The 20,017-nt window shown below is 41.9% G+C and overlaps 1 long non-coding RNA gene across 3 annotated transcripts in view; it reads right to left on the bottom strand.

Annotated features, from left to right (window-relative positions):
- Window positions 1-19,508, bottom strand: part of LOC135425372 (uncharacterized) — a 36,790-nt gene extending 17,282 nt beyond the window's left edge. For 2 of the 3 annotated variants that reach the window (XR_010435571.1, XR_010435572.1), the window contains exons 1-4: window positions 19,049-19,508; window positions 11,324-11,425; window positions 8,736-8,858; window positions 8,353-8,465 (exon numbers count right to left, since the gene is read on the bottom strand). This is a non-coding gene — a long non-coding RNA (uncharacterized LOC135425372). The remainder of the gene's footprint in view (window positions 1-8,352; window positions 8,466-8,735; window positions 8,859-11,323; window positions 11,426-19,048) is intronic. The other variant, XR_010435573.1, reaches the window with a different exon arrangement.
- Window positions 19,509-20,017: the final 509 nt, after the last annotated feature.

Here is a 20,017-nt window from a genome sequence, read left to right as displayed (position 1 = left end):
TTGGGCATCAGGCCAAGTAAACTTACACCAGCCGTGTTTGCCCCCCTCATCCTCCACAGCCTCCCAAAGACTCTGCCCTTCCCACAGTCAGGTGCAGTCCTCCCCAAAATCCCTTGCAACTGGCAGGCAAGGGACGTGCACATGCACTTACTGAGAAACTTAGTTGTTCTTTAACAGAGTGGAGGAAGGAGAGGTCCCCACTGGCACAGCAGTAGCTCTTTACCTGCTTTTTTGACAGTGAATTAGAGCAACCAGCAGAGGAAAGATGCTGGGACTTTCCCAGGTAGTTCAGGAGCTCTCCAGGGCGATTAGCAGGTATCTTGAAACTAGTGAGGCTCATGTAATGGGCAGCCAGTACTAAACTGGTCTCTTGAGCCTGAGGACGAGGAAAGCAAAGCATGGCTTTTTCTCTCCAACCTTCCTCTCAGCTCTGCTTCAGGTTCTCTGCTAGGACAAAGAGAGCTGACCTGCACCCACCTCTGACAAGAAGTCAGTCATGGGAGCTTCACTCACTTTTTAAAAAGAGGTGGTAAAACTCCAATACATTCCTCCTGTGCTGCCTGCTCAGAAAGGGGTCAGAACCTTCTCTAGGTCAGAATATTTGTTTCATACAGTGTATGTATTGCTCTATATGTGCCAAGTTTCCTGTAATATCTGTATTTATCTCCCAGCGGAAAATTTGTTGCACATTAAGCCAAATTCCTTCCATTCTTGCTATTTCTACTCTATAATTACATTACAGACTTCATAAGCTAAAGCTGTGAAAAGCAGCAATCCTTTCCATTTGAATGGGACCAGATTACACTTGCTCAGAACTCTATAGGATTTGTTTATGTTTGCATGATTACAAACCGTTTGGGGGAAAGAGGATTACTCTAGCACTATGTTTGTTTGCTTTTTAAAGTGCTTGGTTTTCCATCATGTAGCAGATAACATCTCTAGTCATCCTACCTTAGTACACTGAGCCTCCAAGACAGATAATTATAGCAGAGACAGATAAGGCCTGTTGGCCTTACATCTCAGCTGATGTATTTCTGTGCAAGTACAAAAGTCTCCAGCGCCACTGTCTATTTGTACCCAGCTCAATTTAGTTTCTCGAGTCCCAAAAAGACAACCTCCCCCTATTTTCCTTCAGATATTTTAAGTTTTCTGAAAATTCCTTTCCCTGTTCCTCACCAAATCAAAACAGAAAAATTCATTCACACCTTCCTTCTTTTATACCCATATGAGAAGGAAGCACCTCTACTCTGGGAACCAATGGCAGAGTCCCAGGTCATGCAGGGACTGAACTATATGTGCTTTTGAGTCAGAATTCCACTTCCCTAATTGCTGGACACTTCACTCTTCCTTCCACAAGAGTGAGTTGCCTTCCCCCATCCCCAAAGATCAGTGATCTTTAGGTTACCCTCTTACTTTTAACAAAAGCTTGAGAAACCCTGCTGAGCATCCTGCCTTTACAGAGCCATACCCCGACACAGATCTTGGTAAGGCTCCCTCTGAAAAGGGAATTGTGTGCATGTACACAGGAATGGAAAAACATAATTCACAGTAGCATAAACCCTTGGAAAGCACCTTAATCGCATTAACCAAACTAGATACTTAAATGAACAACAACAAAAAAGGCCACAAAGAACAAATTCCAGAATCCTGTGTCGCTTCTAGACACCTGTTTCCTTGCATGAAAATCAGACTCATTCTGTGAAGTGATGTTCTTCAGAAGGATTGGTACCGTGCACAACAAAAATTCCCAGGCAACTTTGACAAGCAGAGTCCCCAGAACAAAGTCTCACTGGTGCTGCAAAGTAGGCAGAGGTTAAGTTACACAGAGCTGCGTGTCACAGCCTGAGATAATAGCAGACAGACCTTACAGACTGCAGAAGGTGCCACCACACTATACAAAGCCAGACATGAAGCCAGGGTACCTGCTAATGAAGGATGAGGGGAAAAAACATCACTCGAGAATATATATAATGCCTATCTGTTCAAAGGGTTTGATAAAGCAATTCTTGAAGCATTAACTAAACCCACCATGTGGTAAGAGGGCCAGCAAGCCACTTGTAATTGAACACAAGCAATCCTTAAAAGCTCTGCAAAAGCAGAGGCTGTGTGCAAGGAGCTTTTATTGGATTGTAGTGGGTTTGTAACCCTCCCTAGGAGGGAAATGGAACTAGGATAGGTCACCTGATGTATATCAGATATAAAGAGATGAGAAGGAAACAACTTCCCTCTTCTCTTCCAGGACAGTTGCACGGGATCGATGGCTGTTTTCATAGGAGGAAAACACCTTTCGTGGGGAATTAGTCTTTATTGTTAGTTTTCCCTGTGTGTATAGTGCTTATAGTTCTCTTTTTCTTCTCTGTGTCAACATAAAACCACCTTTCTCAGCAGCCTTGATTTTGCAAGTTTTTTTCCTTCCCCCTCCTTCCCTCCTCCTTCTCCTTCTGGGGGGTTGGGCAGAGTCTCAGTGGACACCGGACGTTCTGCCAAAGTAACGAATAACATGGATCTGCAAAGGGCTCCAAATGTGACACCCAACTAACAATGGAAAAATGGGTATCTACTAGGCGCAGAAATGTGTATTTTATCTCTCAAAAAAAACCCAAACCAAAACAAAACAAAAAATAAACACAAACCTGTTGCTGTTCAGAGCTCTTTACTGCAAACAGGACTGTCAAGGGGAAGCAGGACAATGTATTTGGCTGCAGATCCATATTTTAAGAGACCAGAAAGGACCTCAAAGACCCGCACGCATTGCAATGGGACACTGCAAGAGAGAGCAGAAGCTGGAGTACCTGTGGTCTATGACCAGAGCAAACACACTAACAACATATCTTTCTGTGGGATTTCTGTCCTCTATGCTTTTAAACACCTTTTGTCTTACTTGTATTGATTAGAAATTAGAAACAATGGATGTAACTGACAATATAAAATTACAATAGAAATAAAAACTGAACTTTCCACCTGGTGTTAGTGGAAGAAACCCAAGTGACATTACTTGGCACGATAACCTGCTACAGCTCCTGTCTTGTGTTCTGTTCCTGTCTTATTGCAATGATTTGGATTTTGCAGTTTTTCCTCCAAGGAAATTCCTAACATGAAGAGAAGAGAGCTGGTAAAAATTAAAATTCATGTATAACACATAGAAAATGTTTCCTTTTAAGTACTATCTCCAAGGACTATTTTCACTTAGACACCTCATTCTTTCCTGTAAAGAACCCGAAAACTGTGACTAAATACATAAACCCTACTGGATACACTTGGGCTTGGAAATATCATTTCAGTAATCATAAACCCATTAATATGAGAAAAACTGATATTACTAGAGTAATACTATGCTGACAGAAGTAATTGCACATTAGTAAGCATATAGTCCCTGTAACAGCGTACTTGTAACAAACGTGGATAGAGCCTTCCTAAATCTTCGTTTGCAAAGCCTAGCCATGAGTCCCTATAAGAAATGGCCACATTACTATACAAATTGCCTTTTAAAAAAAAATAAAAATAAGCTTTTATTCCCCCTTCTTAAAGCAAAAGTACAGGTCCTTGCTGCATGTAAAATGTTTTAAAAATCAAATCAAATTTCCCAGAGTTTTAGTTGGCTTCCGGCTTGACCCAATAGTTGAGCAAGAAAGTAGAAATTTATCAACTATAATTACAAGCAACTTTGTTAAAACAAATTCATGTGCCTGGAAAAATCTGGTATAGAAACAAAATGTCAAGTAAAAATCACAATGTGAAGGTTAAAAAACTAAATTTCAGGTGTTACCTTTCACTTTTAAACACATCTAATTTAAATCAGGGTGACACTCAAGATAGGAAAAATTCTCTTATTCTTTTAGTTGAAACAATTCACAGAATTTGACACAAATTTTACCAGTCTTTGGTCCAAAATTATACAACTTTGGAAAATAATCTTTATTCTGCCACTGCTATATTTCTTAGCTTCATAAATATTCTGCCTAATAATATCTTCATTTAAAATACATTCCTCTAAATGGCTTTGTTCCCAAAATGATGACTGAACACTAATTAAGAATTCTGAATTATTGTGAGAGTAACACCTATGTATTGATGCCTCAGAGCTTTTTCAATTTTTTAACCTCTGAGATTTTAGAAGGAGTTGTGTAGTAAATGTAATTTTAATGTAGCTGCGTTATACCACTTACCCTTTAGCATAATAGTTTACAGATAAGCAAACTTATTACCCCATTTCATATCAATCCCTCTAAATTCCGTTAGCATATTTAGTCTTCAAGGTAGAATTGTAGAAAATTGCCTCTGTTTAAGAACAGTGGACCCCAGGCCTGGAGCAGAAGATATCACACAAGCACAGCAACTTTCAAGCCCAGAACTTTGGAGGAGCTCCAAGACTGTGCATGCTGCAAAGATGAAGATGAGGAAGTAGGGGTCCCAAACACCCTGAGACCTAATTCCCAAAGGGCCATGTCAGGGGGCAGAACGGGGCAGAACCAGGGGGTGGATAGATCTGGGATTGGATGGATGATATTATAAAATCATAGAACCATTCTCTGGGTGCGCCCATCAGGTTATTTTTACCAGTGCCATGTAAACTTAATATATCCTGCCATTAAATGACAGCAGCCTCTTCCAATAACAGTCCCATTTTTCATCAGAACTTAGGGAACTTTTAATCAGTCTACAGAATAAATCATTAGCGTTTCCTACTCTAAAGCATCTAAACAAAGACATTCTCAGCTCAGAAAACAGGAGACACCCTTAATGGGTAGATATTCAGGATGCTGGCAGATATGACCCCAAAAGTTAACAGCTTCCCAGGGGCCACATTATCGGTTGCTCTGGGGAATCAAAGTCTGTCTCTCACACCAGGAAATACTCAGTGAATCATCAGACACATGGCCATAACCTCTTCTGCACACACAGCTCCATTCCTTATCTTCCTCACTTCTGCACCTCAGATTCTCCTCCTTCGAGGATGTAACATTCCTCCAGGAAGAACATGGTTTAGCTCTTTTGAAGCTTAGTGACTATTTTATATCCACTTACCCAAACTCTTCCTTAATTCTGTACAGATAAAGAAAAGTCAAAATTCCAGGACGTATTCAGCATTCCATCTAACCCATATTGGGGTAGAGGCCAGCACATAAATTGCTTTAACGTCTTTTAATTTTAAATCAAAGATTACAGCAAAGATCTTCTATCAAGTTTTCAGGGCCTCCATACTGAGGCTGCAGAAGTTGCAAAAGGGTAGATGACCTAAAACAATGAAGGCTTTTAATCCATCTGAACAACAGTCCTCATGGACTCTTCATATCTAGTATTTCACATAAAAAAGAGAAATCTATGTATGGAACATGAGCTTTCACCGTTACAAAGATGAGAAAAGTCATTCATCAAGGAAGAAAAATCAGTCCCTACCTGTAAGCAACTAGGGAAAGAAATGTATTTTACATTTGAGGGTGAAGGTAGCCACACATTCCTGTGAGCAGGCCCCGAGTGTGCTCTAGCCATGCTCCAAGCTACCTGAGAAGCATGGAACCATTAGCCTAGCACTGAGGACCATCTAATAGCCCTTGTCTTTTGAGCAAGGGTTGTCAGATCAGTGTTAGTGTGAGTGTGCCCCACGCCTAACTGCTTGGATGCTGCCAGCATCTAGAAATACTGGACAGATGCATTGTAATGGGATACTCCAGGAAGGCAAATTTCTCCCCAGCCTCTCCAATAAAACTATTCCTGAAACATAAAGTGGGAGTAAAAGGCAGCAGGAACTGGCCACAGGTCTAACTCGATGGCCACCCCTGTTCTCCTTTAAATCTGACCCATCTATCTCAACTTATGCAACAAGATAAAATGGTGAGCTTCAGGAAAGCACAGCTCCAGACTATCTGGCTGCAGAGCTAGGAAAGGTCATTCCACGCTTCAGAGAAAGGGCTTGGAATGTTTTCATAGGGCTTCCTCCAGTGGGGATAGAAATGAAGGCTGTTCTGTTTAAAGAGTTACTTTTTGTTGTGTTAGGAAACCACTCTGTTGGCACCTTTTTTCTTTTCACATGGATTTTTATTTTCAGAAAGAAACAGGCACCTGAAAGACACACAGAGATTGCTCAGCTTAAGATATTCTTTTATATCTGCATGGCCACTAAGGTAAGTGGTTTCCAGCACCATGAGCTTCATACCCTCAGGAAAGCACGGATGTCAATGCAAGGGAAGGCCAGCTGGTCTCCAAAGCATGCAGTGCAGTACCAGTTCAATAGAGTATCATCACTGCAGTTAAAAAGCAGACTGCCGCATTTGGATTACAAATCCTGCACAATCAACTAACAGATTTAGAAAAAGAACATAAGATGGAACAATCCGAAAGGTTAAACTCATCTTGCCAGGGATACTGTGTCGCTTGCATGCAACAACTGAGAATGAGGATATACCACCTCTACATACAGCAGCAGGTTGGGGGTGGAGGGGGAGAAGGGAGGAAAAGTAAGGTAACCCTAAAAAACCCAGTAGTCTTTGCAAAATTCCTCCATTGAAATACCTGAATCATTACTCAAACAACTGAAAACATGGGCTTGCTTAATATACTTCTTTACCAAGCAATGAAAAAACACCAATCAAAACTTCCTTCAAAACTTCATTGAGTTGCTATCTATGATCAGTTATTTGTTTGCTCATTGGAATAAAAGTCCCGTTTCTGAACCCCAGTTTCAAACAGCTGCACTGACTGTGAGCAATGGTTCCCATCTTCATGGAATCAGGATCAAAACAGAGGTAGTCTGACTCCATACATGCAAATGCAGGCACACCATTAACAAGCCACATTTAACACCAGCATATGGTATATTATGGAAATAATAAATGACACATCAAAGCTCTTCCCAGCTGTAAAAGATTCTCCTTTTTAATTCATCAGCTCATTCAACTGCCAGTTTACTTCATTACGGTTCATATTCAATACAAAGTAATAAGAACTGTTTTACTGAACTAAATATGGGCTAATTTGTAGCAATTTGATCCAGAAGACAATAATAAAGTCCTTAATATTGCCTTTTCTGTTATTAGAAAGCATTTTTATGATAAAAGAAAAGTAATTCACCATTTGGTCCTAATGTACTTAAATGTAAAAAATCCTTAGAGGTTTCAAAAATCCTAAAACAGAGATCCAATGCTAGAAACATCATTATTGCAAGCTCCCTCTGCAATCAATAAAGAGTTTGTTAAAAAAGCCATGGAAAAGGGTGAAGCGTTGTTCAGATTCAAAGTGCTTTTTTTTGTTTTGTCTGTTTCAGCCAAAGTCTAATCAGGCCATATCCCAGCCAAGCCCTCGTTTGCCACTGATTCAAAGCAGACAGAGTTGTTTCAGGTATAAGAATAAAGACACCCAAAGTCTGGTACAGGAGGCCTGCTGTATTTCCTGCTTAGCAACTAGAGTCACTTCAATGGTAAAAAAAATGACTCCATGTTAAGCCTATTACCAGCTTTAGGCTCTTTTATACAACTCTGGACAGCAAAGTGTCTCGCATGGCGCCACTATACTGTTTTCCAATTGGGGGGAAAACCTGCATGGCATTTAGATAAAAGACTAATCCATATGACATTACTATAAATTTGGGCCAGGGGAATGTGAATGTAGACTATCATAATCGTTAGCCACAGTGAGGAAGGTGGTGTCCCTCAAAGTCACCAATTTTTTAATTGAAATTGAAATGAAAGGGACAGAAAAATCCCATTTTCTCAGCAATAAAAACAGTCTCTAAACCTGCATGAGGAAGGTTAAGATTCCTGCTGAAAAGGACACCAACTGTTAAAATGAGGAAGTACAATTTATTACTGTACTCCAGAGCAATCTGAGCCTACCAAAAAAAAAAAAAAAGTGAAAAGAAAATATGAGACTCAAAACAGAGGGCTTATGTCTGCCTGCCTATTGCTATCTAGTGCTTGTGAATATAATGCATACTATACACTACCTTATACAAGTTGGAGAAGAGAGTTAAAAGATTGAAACAAGTAAAAAGAAGAAGAAGAGATGCACCCTTTTGCTAGTTACCCAAATCAATGGCTAGAGCAAAATTAGACCATCACATTTCAGACACTGTAACATGAATATTTCCCGTGCATTTTGTGCATTTCCAAGCACTCCATAATGTAGTTATATTTTTTTTTAAGAACATGATAAAACCTCAATTTCACTAATGTTTCTGCTGGGAGAGGGAACAGGAAGGATTAGAAATGTAACTCACAACCATAATGTTGGTTAACAGAACAACAAGCTACCAAAAAGATTCAGATGGTTCCTAATTCGTGATAATTCTTGGGTTTCATATATATCCTAGTTGATTACATCACAGTTACTATGTGCTTGCTTCATTCCTATACTCACCCCAGGTATCCCTCACTGGCTTGTGCTGGCGACAAAGCACAACCTCAAGGGATCTTTCTTCTAGTACAGTCCCATGTTGATGGTTATCCTCCAGGGAAATCTTCAGCAGAGAGCTAAAGATATTAAAGATAAAATATGTTTTATTTTGCTGACTTTTCAGATTAACGGCAATGGACCGAGGCAACAATATTATTTTTATATTTTAATTAGTTGGGTCACAAGAAAATGGCTTGTCACAGTTAGCCTTACTGCTGCTGTCTGTGAGCACAAACACTATCTAGAATATCCAAGTGACTTTTAAAAGACTTTTATGGATATTCCACTCTCAAAGGATGCTAGATGAGATCAATGGATGCCAACCATGATCATTATGTATGACTTACCTTGCCCATTTCCTTCCCTCTCTGTCTTTGAGGCTCTTTTAGTGAACTTAATGTCTTCCTGGGAATTTCATTTAATATCTTGGCAGCACACTCAATTCCTCCTGTCAGATCCTTGAGGCAGTCCTATAAATAAAGGGTAGAATGCTTTATTACTAGAGTCAGCAAAAGAATTATGCACAGTGATGTCCTTATTCATACCACAACATTATTAAAATGTGCATATCCTTTCTGTGATACAGAGGCAAAAGGAGGCAAGCAATTTTAACAAGAGCTTCAGCTCTCTCTGCTCGTAGATGTGCGTGTAACACTTGGTACTCTGAATTCTGCTCCACATGAACTGCCATCTCTGCCTGCTCTTCTTCTGTTAACACAGGCCCACATCTCACTGCTCTCGTATGATCACATGCTTCGTTTGTGTTTAATACTGATATGCAAACCGTGCACTTCAAGTGTCAGCAAATGGTAGCCTGCTAGGACAGACATTAAGGTTAGAGCTCAGGGGTCCTAATCAACTTTTGCATTTCCAGCTGCCTATATCATGCCAAAGACCTGGAAATAGTCACATAGGGTCCCCACTACAAGTTCTACAGCCTGTTGCTATATAACAGTGGGCTCAAAACTTTGATCTAAAGTAAAACAAGAGGCAGGTCATTGCTAAATGTACTAACTTAAAACCAGCCTACTTCAAAAAGACTTCAAAGTCCTTCCTAGTGTTACAGAAAAATCCAGTCAGGGAAGACTTACAGACACACATTGCAGCCAGACTCATAATTTTATTTCGTACACTCTTCCCATGGGCTTTCATGGCGAGGAAGACTTTCATTCCTTACTTTTTTTAAAAAGGAGATATTTCTAACATGAGGAAAACACTCAAATAGGACCCAAACCTACCATTTTACCACTCAGGAATTGTAGCCCTGCAAGCATTAACATCGAAAACTTGACCAGTTTTGAAGTAGGCAAGGTTGCTTCATGTATCTCCAGCATATCGCTCCCTCAGCATTAGAAGGACTTTTTCTTTTTCCTATTTTAAATTATTAAATAGTTTATTAAAAACTTATAACTTGATGTTGTATAGCAACAAAGTCCGAAAAGCATCAGCAGCACCTTACTCAGGTAAATCAGCTGTTAGGCAAACATATTTACCCTCTGATTCTGCTTTATAAGTAGGCAGTTTGTATTCATCTACCTGGGGGAGGAAAGCTAGAAGCAAGAGTATCCTCAACACTCTGAGGTGGGGCATTAAATTAAGAAATTAATTTCTAAATAGTTTATATCTAAGGCTTATAAAATTTCAGCAAAACATTATGTCTTGACAGTGATACTATGGAGTAAATGCTCCATGTCAATTATTAGCAACCTCTTCCAGGAGAAAGAGAAGGAAAGGAGACATGCCCCATTGGAATGAGACTGTAAAGTTAATCCTCGCTACAGGGGAATCTGCCAAGCATCAAATTTGATTAACTTTATGACACAGTACATATATTTTTCCCAAAGTGCAGCCTTCTAAAATGGGCAGAAATTCCAATAGACCACCTCCTTATGGGAAATACCCCCAAAGGAATGAAGTATCACTGTGTACACAGAGATAGCACTGCTCCCTTTCCTTCCCATTCCATTGTTTTTGCAAGTCAGCTGCTCAGGCCAAGAGAGTTGTTCTTACCCTTACTCCCATCCTCTTGACCTCACATCCTCACCAAAGTTGTTAAACTGCTCCACTACAATAAAACTTTATGGGAGAAACACAAGACTCAACAGGCAGTAAGTCCCACACCACTAACTACAACACTTATACTTGGTGAATGTGCGCTTGGGGAAGGCACATTTAATCAACTCCTGGGCCATTTCTTGGCTTGTGAGGGAGCTGAACATTAATGCTTGCAGATGTTGTCCTGCACTCACTGCCTGTTCAGCAGCCCTTCACAGTGACTCTTTACCACGGAGCAATAAGGTGTTACACGTTATTGCTATGAGGCCTGATGGGTGGGGTGCAAGTTGGGAGGGAGATTAAGAAAAAAAAAATTGTTCCAGAAGACAGACCTTCCAGAAGTCCTACAAAAAAATCTTTTTTCAGAGCTACCCTGCATTACCAGAGCTGCACTTGTACTTAAAAGGAAAATGAATGATCTATCCCTCATTTACACCTGTTGCTTTTCTGGATTTTAGTACTGCTGCACCTCAGAGGCTGAGATGACTTGGACCCACACACCTTGCATACAAAGATAGACAGAATATCTGTACAACTTACACTATGGTCCACCTTGGGCACTACAGTTACTAGTCATCTTTTATTCCAAATCTAACAAATAAAACTTTTATCTCAAATCCAGTATTAAAGTACACTTCTTCTCTTATTAAAATGCTCACCAAGGAAGAACAGAAAGTGCCAAACAGCAAAAGTATTGCTGTTGTAGGGCTCAGCTGATGCAGACCACTCTGACTTCAGTAGTCATTATTCAGTGCTTATTTAATAAAACTCATTCTTTTCAGCTCAGTCTGAATTTTTAATAGTAGGTTTCCATGAGGACTTCACTTGTTGCAGAACTTCAGCAAAGTGTTATAACACAGTTCAAATAGACTTCACTTACGTGCATGGGCAGGTTTTTCCACACAGAGCCAAAAGAAAGATCTTTTCACTGGACATCTCTTGATGGCTTGTGGAAACTGATTTCCATTTATCTTGACAGCAGCTAAAACAAAATTGTCTAAGGTCTCAAGGGGAAAAAAATCTGTAAAATTACTCTTTTAGATTTGTCTGAAGAGCCAAAAAACCCAACATCAATGCACCAAAAACAATTCAAAGATTAATTTAGCAACAGACAAATGTAGATAATAAATATGAAAAAGTAGAATGTTCACACAGATCTAATATATATTTTTCCTTACATACACACACAATTAACGGTTACACGGTCACGAATTAAACCAGAAGGTGGGTGCACTGACTTGCAGGCTAAGGAAAAAAGAAAACACTTTAAAATCATATGCATGTATTTTTAAACATGAGCATGCAATAACATTATCTGTTGTTTTTGGAACAGGTATCAATGTCAAACTTGGGGCTGGAATGTCATCACTGCTGGCAGGGAACAACTGCGAGGACACTCATGTATGCAGTGGTCCCACTGACACCATCAGGTGTTGTTTATGCATGATACAAGTCTAGATGTCAAAGCAAAACAGAAGGAGCCAGCAGGGAATATACCATGGAAAAATGTAAGAAGAGAAGGATTAGCTACCCAGATACCAATAAAAATTAAAACAACATTTTCCTTCTCTTTAAAAACTGAATTGTACTGCAAACAGGAATGATCCCAATACAAAAGAGCTGACATTTAGGCCTTAAAGACACTTAAGAGAAACCTAAAATTAAACACACTTTTCTATAGTTTAGAATATCTCCCCTCAAAAAAAAAAATTTAAAAATCCTAACTACTCTGTTTAAAACAATTTTTTCTCTACTCTGCTAGAACATGGGCCCTTTTAGCAAGAGAAAGCCAACAAACTATATATTTGAGTACTCCCCATTTTTTAAACACAAGCTTACCTGCACATTGCTCTTACTTTCAATATCTGTATTCACTTTTGGTTTGAACTACGGAACAGCTTTAAGGGAGCAAGTAACTTACTAAAAAAAGATTAGATACCTCCAAAACCATTGTCAGAAGGTGTTTGAGTACTTTCCCAAAGGCTTATTCTTTCACTGCACAAAGCACTTAAACCCAAAGTGCTGAAATATTCTGGTTTTTGGACTAGATGCATCTATGTGCAAAGCAGTTCTTCCTACTGGGGAATCAGACCAAATTCAGGAAAACTGAATTCCATCTTACTATTTTCCCTAAACTTGCTCTCCCAAGGGAGCTACAATAAATTAGTTGATTTCTCCTCCACTTAGCTTCCCATACATAGATGACAAATCTATTTCTGTACTTTCCCTCTGATGGGGGGATCCAAATCCTGCTGATTTGGATTTCCATGTGTGTATATATTAAAACTGTGCAGCACTCTAGGATCCTGATCCTGTTTGATTCCCATTCATACCTGCTACCAACAAAGTGTTTAAAAGCCCTACCAGTTTGTAGTGGTTTGAAACCAGGTTTTCCCCCTGAAGCTAAGAAAGTGGTAACCCCCAGGGGTTGGTGATACTTGAGATTTGAACCAATCTGCACTCCTGCGAAATATAAACATACCACAAGCTGACCGGAAGAGACGAGTTGTAGTTTGGTTGGAGAAGAAGTGGCCATGTTGTAAGACCACAAGGAGAGAGAGAGAGCAGGAGCCCCCTGGGGGGCTCCAGCCCCCGGCCCCCGGCTGGGGGGACTGCAGAGACTTGGAACTGTGTTAGACTGGGCTAAGTGTCTGTAGTTAAGCCGGGAGATATTTCTCCACCGTGGGCAGCGGCAGGAGTAGCAACAGCCAGCATTGACCGGAGAAAAAGCGGCGGCACAGAGCCAAAAGATAAGAGAGCAGCAAAACAAGCATGCAGCAAGAGAGAGAGCTCCTGGAAGAAGAGCCGAGAAAGAGAGCTAGCAGCAGAGAGACAGAGTTTGGGGGTAAGAACTGCAAAAACTCCCCTAAACTTTCTTTGAGATCCCTCCAAAATGGAGGGGGTGGACTCTTACTGATTAGAAGTCCTAAATGGAGTAAAGGAGCTAAGAAGCTCTGTTGTCCTGAGAGTTCAGCCAGGACGGTGTGTAGGAGGTTGACCTTGGGGCCATCCCTTGCTGCAAGCTACAAAGAAGCTCGCAGCCATCTTGAGGCAGGGCACAGAAGCTCTGCAAGGGGCTTGAGTCCCCTGAAGATACCAGACCGTCACGAAGACCCCCTGTGCTTCGTGGTATGACCGTGGTGGAACGACCTTTGCCTGGGGTGAACATAGCCCACGGAAGACCCCTCGTTTGGAGACGACGGGGTCAAGGGGGCTTGGATACCCCCCTCGTGAGTGCTGGCAGAAATCCAGCCACAGCTGCTGCATGCATGAGAAGAAGAAAGCTTGATGCCTTAGAAACTACTGCTCTGACTGGAAAGGATCTGTCCTTCTTCCCTCCTGGACTTTTATTTGGAGGGGAGAAGAGATCTGATCCATTGTAAATACTTATGTCATGGTAGAGATAGTTGAGATCATGTGTATAATGTATTGTAATATTTATTTGTACAGTCATTGTAATATATATTCCCTTTCCCCCATTCTGAGTCTCGTGTTTTGTCTGGAAAAAATCATCCCACATTAGGTTGAGATGTTAGAGGGGGCTTAGACTAGGGAATTAGATTTTTGGAACTCTCAAACCATGACACAGTTAAAAAAACCAAAAAAACTTTTAGACACAAAACTAGGTTTACACCAGCACTGTTTAGGTCAAGATGGAAAATCAGAGAGCTTGGAGTGGTGAGAAATAGCATACCATAGCTACACCAGGTCATACTGCAGAGACAGCTTTCTTGTCCTCTGAGTTTGTAGGATATGGAGCAAGGAAGCAAAGTGCTAAATTTTATATAAAGGCTACAAAATTTTGTAATCATTTAAATCATTCTACTACATTATCCCTACCAATAAACACACGTTCACTAATCTAATGTCGTACACAACATCAAATTTTCAGGAAGATTCGTCACAAGACTTCTATAAATATTCTTCACTCTGCAACACATTAACTTGACTGATTTTCTCTTACCAAGATAACATTAACCTTTCATAATTATGAGATATACATTGACAAACCTAAGATATGAAACCAGCCTCAATGCAGGGCATGTACTTTTTGGAAACCAGCTAGATGAAGGACTGTCAGCCATTAAATCTGTCCAGGGAACAACTGGTTGACTTATTTGTGCCAAATCAGTGCCATCTTGAGACACCTTCAGCTCCCACTTTGTTAAAATTCACAAGAGTCCTCATTAAAGAGATGAAGGTGTATTAAATTAAGGCAGAAATTAGACCTAATTTTAAATATGCACTGGTTTAACAGAACCTTGTAATCTGCTCAGATGCATTACCTTGTGATTTCCTTAATGTTTCTTTAATGATTTTGGAAGGTAATTCGCTGTTACACTGCAAATCAGTTTTCTTCAGACACATTCAAGTTTTCCCGCAGTGGAGTAAGCAAGTTATCAAGAGAACTAATTAGCTTGACTTTCTGTTTGCCCAGTAATGAGAAATGCACCAAACAAGTCTCTCCTTTCACATCTAAGTCTGTCAATTAAAGTTGAGGCTTTCTATTCGTTACATTGTCCTCAAGAATATTTACCACAAGCACAGCCAATATAAGGAATGCCCTATCCACTCACATATTAACACTACCAGTTAATGGTTTTGAATTTCCTTCAGAGGAGGAAAACAACAGCCATAAATCATAGAATCAGTCGGGTTGGAAGGGACCTCTGAGATCATCAAGTCCAACCCTTGATCCACTACCACTGTGGTTACTAGACCATGGCACTGATGCCACATCCAGTCTCATCTTAAAAAACTCCAGGGATGGAGAATCCACCACTTCCCTGGGCAGCCCATTCCAATGCCTGATTACCCTCTCTGTAAAGAATTTCTTCCTAATATCCAACCTAAACCTCCCCTGGCACAGCTTAAGACCATGCCCTCTTGTCTGACTGAGAGTTGCCTGGGACAAGAGACCAAGCCCCACCTGGCTACAGCTTCCTGTCAGGGAGTTGTAGAGAGCAATAAGGCCTCCCCTGAGCCTCCTCTTCTCCAGGCTAAACAACCCCAGCTCCCTCAGCCTCTCCTCACAGCACTTGTGCTCCAGTCCCTTCCCCAGCCTCGTTGCTCTTCCCTGGCCCTGCTCCAGCACCTCAGTGTCCTTCCTGAACTGAGGGGCCCAGAACTGGACACAGCACTCCAGGGGTGGCCTCACCAGTGCTGAGTCCAGGGGAAGAATCACTTCCCTGCTCCTGCTGCCACACTGTTCCTGATCCAGGCCAGGATGCCATTGGCCTTCTTGGCCACCTGGGCACACTCTGGCTCTTGTTCAGCTTCCTGTCAATCCCGACTCTCAGGTCCCTTTCTGCCTGGCTGCTCTCCAGTCAATCTGTCCCAGCCTGTAGCACTGCCGGGGCTTCTTGTGGCCAAAGGGCAGGACCCGGCACTTGGCCTGGTTGAACCTCATCCCGTTGGAATCAGCCCAACTTTCCAGTCTGTCCAGGTCCTTCTGCACAGCCCTCCTGCCTTCCAGCTGATTGACACTCCCCCCCAGCTTGGTGTCATCTGCAAATTTGCTGATGATGGACTCAATCCCCTCATCTAAATAATAGATAAAAATATTAAACAGAACTGGGCCCAACACTGATCCCTGGGGACACCACTGGTGACCAAATCCCAACTGGATGCAGCTCCATCCCCACCACTCTCTGGGCCCAGCCCTCCAGCCAGTTCCTGACCCAGCACAGTGTGCCCCTGTCCAAGTTGTGGGCTGCAGCTTTTCCAGGAGAATGCTGTGGGAGACGGTGTCAAAGGCTTTGCTGAAGTTCAGATAGACCACATCAACAGCCTTCCCCTCGTCCACCAGGCGGGTCGCTTGATCATAAAAGGAGATCAGGTTGGTCAGACAGGACCTGCCCTTCCTAAACCCATGCTGACTGGGTCTGATCCCTTGTCCATCCTGTAGGTGCTGTGTGATTGCACTGAGGATGATCTGCTCCATAACCTTGCCAGGCACTGAGGTCAGGCTGACGGGCCTGTAGTTTGTCGGGTCCTCCTTCCGGCCCTTTTTGTGGATTGGCGTGACATTCGCCAACTTTAAATCATTTGGGACCTCCCCAGTGAGCCAGGGCTGTTGGTAGATGATGGAGAGTGGCTTGGCAAGCTCTCCCACCAGCTCCCTCATCACCCTTGGCTGGATCCCATCTGGTCTCATAGACTTGTGAGGATCCAAGTGGCTCAGCAGGTCACTAACTGTTCCCTCCTGGATTACAGGGGGGCTATTCGGATTCTTATCTCTGTCTACAAGCTCCAGAAGCCAGCTGTTGAAAACTGAGCTAAAAAAGGTGTTAAATACCTCAGCCTTTTCCTCATCTTTGATAATTATATTCCCACTGTATTAGGGAGAGGTTTGGACATACTGAAACCTGAAACCATGACACCATCGCAAGCTCAACGAAACTGATATTTATTACCAAGAGGTGGCCAACAAAACGAACAAACCCAAAAGGGAGGAAGGAGGAGAGAAATAAGCCCCCAACACGACCTCCCCAGTTACCCAGCTGTTGCCCATGAAGTTATCTTACTGACCTAGCATGCCTATAATTACCCAGAGCAGAAGCTGCATCCTTGGAGAGTCAGTAAGTTCACAAACTGGCAGGCGTCCCCGCCAAAGGCAACGTTGTCCTTGGTGTGAAGCTAGCTCCCTCCAAGAAAGCACTGTCTGCTTTTATACAATTAACTGAGTGACCTCAACCGGGGCAGGAGTGGCCAGCACCACCCAGCCAGAGGCCCTCAGTCCCACCCCCTTGGTTATGTAAGTGCATCTCTTCTGCGCACGCGTGGCTTTCCCTGTGCCCATGTACTGCACTCAGGGGGGTCTTTTCCAAATGAGTCTGGGGGCGTCCTTCATCATTATAGTCTTCAATCTCTCCTTCAAGCGACCTTGGAGAATGATTTGCCAATCACAGAACACCAATTAAATATAGTTTATACAAAAACTCCCTTCAAGGACAAGGTTCCCATTTTATCAGTGCTTGTTTTCTCATAACTTGGCAGGGAAAGAACAAAACTTTCACAGGTGACTGGGCCGAACACAGAACAAAAGTATCAGCGTAATTAACCCCTGATACACCTGCCCATGTCCAACAAAGAATGGAGGTTTTCCTTGCCCCTCGTTTTGCTATTGATGTATCTGTAGAAGGACTTATTGTTATCCTTCACAGAAGTGGTGAGATTAAGTTCAAGCTGTGCCTTCGTCTCTCTAATTTTCTTTCTACATGACTTAATTACATTCCTAAACTCTTCCTGAATAGCCAGCCCTTTTTTCCATGATTGGTAGGCTCTCTTTTTTACCCTAATTTCTTTCAAAATCTCCCTATTCAGCCAGATCGGTCGTCTTCCCCACCGGCTTGCCTTTCGGCAGACTGAGACAGCTCCTGTGCTTTCAATACTTCCTTCTTGAAGCATGTCCATCCCTCCTGGACCCCTTTGTTTTCAAGGGTTGTTTCCCAGGGTACACTCTGAACTAGTCTTCTGAATAGGCTGAAATCTGCCCTCTGGAGGTCCAGCATAGAGGTTTTATTGATGACCCTCCTTGCATCCCTGAGTATTGAAAACTCTATTATTTCATGGTCACTGTGCCCCAGACGGCCTCCGACCACCACATCTCCCACCAGCCCCTCTCTGTTTGAGAACAGAAGGTCTAGATGAAACTTCCTTTGCAGAAGACAGGTAAAATCCTTCTGAATTCAGAGTTCCTTTGGCAAAATTAAAAGATATGGACTCAGACAGTAATGGACCGTACGAGCAAGAACAACACTCAAAACAATAATCATATCCCAATTTATTAGGAAATTCAGGAATTGCTACATTTAAATGAACTATGAATCCTGATTTCTCTAGTACTCTAATAGTGCAAACATTTTTTGCAAATGTAAGCCCTTCATTCATACTCAACTTCCTTTTACAAATAAAGCAAGTCGGAAGATAAACCATCAAAATCAAAGGCAAAGACCTGGGGACTAGCAGGAGCAGGGACCCTGATGTACATTTTCCCTCATGTTACTCAGACAAGATCATAACAGTCAAGGTTACAGGAGAATGACATGGGAATCAATGGAGGGAAGTTATTTTGGAGAAGAAACAAGGTCAAGGTATTTTCTACTTTAAGGTAACCCACAGGTCACATATGTGACATTCCAGCAAATTGATCCCAGAAAATGGATTTTAAGACCTAATATAAGGCCTTGGCTTTCCATTCCACAACCTCAGATCTGTACATTCATTACATGTTCCAGACATACTCTTAAAAAGAAATCTGACAACAGATTTGGCAGTTCCATTGCTTAGGAAAACTTCTAGGTTTGTTGGATTCAAAATTCTCTGCCCATTTCATCCTGGGTATGCAGAACACTCCAGTTTTGCAGCCCTGATTACTGTCTTCATAAAAGTGTAATTGAACTGCACAGAAACCAAGGATCACCTTTCCAAAGAGGATTGTTTCTTGCGCTAAAGAGCATCACAGACCCTTTATCCATTCTCACCAGTGCCATCCATCACTGTGAACGAGGATCTTAAGCTCACCGAGTGCCCCATGAAGAAAGTCAGCATATACCAGTGCTGTTCACACAATGCTCACAAAATAAAATGTCATTTAAATTACCTTTTTCAGAAGGAGGCCCATCTTCCTCTTTTAGAGTTCACACACCTGACATCTTGGTGAGTTGTTCACATGAACACTTTTCTACTGACAACAGGTCAGCTATCACTCTTCTAGCTGACATGGGGTAAAGTGACAATCCTCTTTCACCCAATGCCCCAGTGATCAGGGCATGTGGATAAGATGTAGTAAGCCAAATTTCAGTTTTCTTCTCTACTTAAAGGAGGTGCAAACTTTCACCTTTCACTACGCTACCAGCCAGGAAACCTCAGAGCCTGGGAACTTGCAGTCAGTCCTGGGCAGGGAATGATGCAGATAGAAGCCGGAGGCAGGCACACAAGGGAAATGAATTCTGAGTTTTCTACATGCAGAAGACCGCCCTAAAAGCTTAGCCACATATAAAACACAATCTTTTCACCTCTCATATTTCTTCAGATTGGAACTGAGAGTTCTGACTGGTCTTGTAGTATGCATCAATATGTTCAAAACACATCGCACAAGATGTCCCTTGGAAACAGAAAGGCTGCAAGGAGCCTAGTGAAGAGTCATGAGACAGGGACAAGGAGTGCTGTGCTATTCTCAAGGCAGTCTGGAGCACACGCCCACACAGGGCCTTGTGGAAACTCCCCAATGACCACAGATGCCTGCAGGCTAACAAAGTGGATTTTAAGGAGAGTGCTTCTAGGCTTAGACATCCAAATTCTGCCTACATCCCCGTGTCAGCAACTTAAAGTTTGTGGAGACTTCTTCTCGAGCAATTCTTAACAGATCTAAGAGACCAAAACCCAGTGTTCCGAGTCCCAGACTCATTCCTATTCTACTTGGCAAAACAAGCCCACTTCTATAAATCTGCACTCAAATTAATTTCCAAAAGAAAAAATCAATTTCCAGCAGTTTTTGGCACCAGTCAGTCATAGAGGACCAGGTATTATTTGCTCTTTCTCCTAGTTAGAACAGCTGGGACCAGTTCAT

This window comes from Pseudopipra pipra, chromosome 21 (assembly GCF_036250125.1).
Source record: "Pseudopipra pipra isolate bDixPip1 chromosome 21, bDixPip1.hap1, whole genome shotgun sequence".
NCBI classification, from domain to species: Eukaryota; Metazoa; Chordata; class Aves; order Passeriformes; family Pipridae; genus Pseudopipra; species Pseudopipra pipra.
Note: the sequence above shows the minus strand (reverse complement) of the source record. Positions and strands in the feature narration are given on the sequence as shown.